At 32.4% G+C, this 1826-nt stretch overlaps 1 non-coding gene across 1 annotated transcript; it reads left to right on the forward strand.

Moving 5' to 3' along the window:
* Positions 1 to 835: 835 nt before the first annotated feature.
* LOC122283598 lies at positions 836 to 943 on the forward strand. The gene has a single exon (XR_006230995.1). It is a non-coding gene; the product is annotated as a small nucleolar RNA R71 (small nucleolar RNA).
* Positions 944 to 1826: the final 883 nt, after the last annotated feature.

Here is a 1826-nt window from a genome sequence, read left to right on the forward strand (position 1 = left end):
AAGGGCATATTGTCCTTTTGGATTGGGTATAAGTCGACTCGAAAATTTTGCTTTCTCCCTCTCACCAACATGGGTTGCTAACTGGCCAAGTTGACTTTCTAATTTTGAGATTGCTTGAGTATTCATCTGAGTGGATTTTTTTCATCTCATGTATGGCTTGGTTAGTGGATTGTATGAATGCCTTAAAATACTCTTCTAAGGATGATTGTTGTCGCGGTGGTGCCACAAATGGAGGAGTAGATTGAAGAACAAAAGGATAACTTGTATTAGGTGGAAGAAATTGACTTTGCTACTGCATCCGTAGTCCACCTAAATTCATGGGAGGTTGATTTTGTCTCTAGAAAAAATTAGAATGACTCCGCCAATTAGGGTTGAATGTATCTAGAAAAAGACTAGCAATCGGCTTCCCAAAATTATTTAGTGCGTTTGCTTGCTCAGCATAGCACTCTGAAGAAGCATGTGAGGAAGGACATGTTTGTGTTGTATGCAGAGGACTAAAGCAGAGAGAACATATTTCATCTTAGACTTGATTGACACAATTCATGGTTCTTCTTAAAGTTAAAGCTTCTACCTTACGAGTGAGATTGTCTAATTTGATCTTAATATCATGATCCTCACTTAGTTCATATAAACCTCATTTCTTGATTGTTTGGGATGATCTCTCTCTGAGTAGAAAAGTCCAATTGTTGAGAGCTTTCTGATATATTTTCAAGAAACTTATATACCTCATTATCTATTAAACTCAAAAATCCACCACCATCCATTAACTCAATTATGTTACAGTTTATCTGAGTTAAACTACTATAGAAATATTGTACTAATCTCCATGTATCAAAACCATAGTGGAGACACTTTAGAATCAAGTCCTTAAATCTCTCACAACTCTCATAAAAATTTTTATTGTCTTCTTGATAAAAATAAGTAATCTCTCTTCTCAAAGGATTGGTTTTTGACATTAGAAAAAACTCAGAGAGAAATTTTGTGACAAACATACTAAGAAGTGATAGATCTAGAAGGCAAAGAGTTAAACCAAACCTTTGCTTTATCCTTCAAAGAAAAAGGAAATAAACATAGGCGAAATGACTCATCAGTGAAGTTTTGAAACCTAAAGGTAGCACAAATCTCAAGAAAATCTTTTACATGCATATAAGTATCTTCTCTCTCAAAACTATGAAAAGTGGGAAGTAATTGAATAGTCTGTGATTTCAACTCAAAATATACCGCACTAGTCGCAAGCAACACTATACATGATGGAGGGTTGGTTAATGAGTGAAAAAAATCTCCCTAAGAGTTTTTGAATCCTCAAAATTTTCCCCCATTGTAAACAATGAATTTGGATCTAGATTAATAAGACAATGTGTATGATCACGTATCTACGTTTTCATACACCATACAATATTGCAATTTTTTTTCTAATTTTTTGAACTTTTGATTTTTTTTAAAACTAACTACAACTAGTAAAAGAATAAATTTAGTCAATATTTAATGTATTTTCCTAACCAAGTCCTTGGCAACGGCGCCAAAACTTGTGAAATTTTAATTATACTCACAAGTGCTCGAACCATATCCAAGTATAGCTTTAGCAAGAATGAGATCGAGCACATTAGGATTTGTAAAAACATAGGAAACCAATTAAATATAAGCCAAATAAATTCTAATATTGTTCAAAAAGATGAGTTGTAAAATAAAACAAGAACTTATGCACTAAACAATCAATTAACCAAAGCAATAAATAATTAATTTAATAAACTAATCGCAATAAAAAGAACTAAAATAAATTCTAAAGATGCAAACTAATCTAACAACGAATAAACTATCAATGGAGA

Source organism: Carya illinoinensis, chromosome 11 (genome assembly GCF_018687715.1).
Source record: "Carya illinoinensis cultivar Pawnee chromosome 11, C.illinoinensisPawnee_v1, whole genome shotgun sequence".
Classification (NCBI taxonomy): Eukaryota; Viridiplantae; Streptophyta; class Magnoliopsida; order Fagales; family Juglandaceae; genus Carya; species Carya illinoinensis.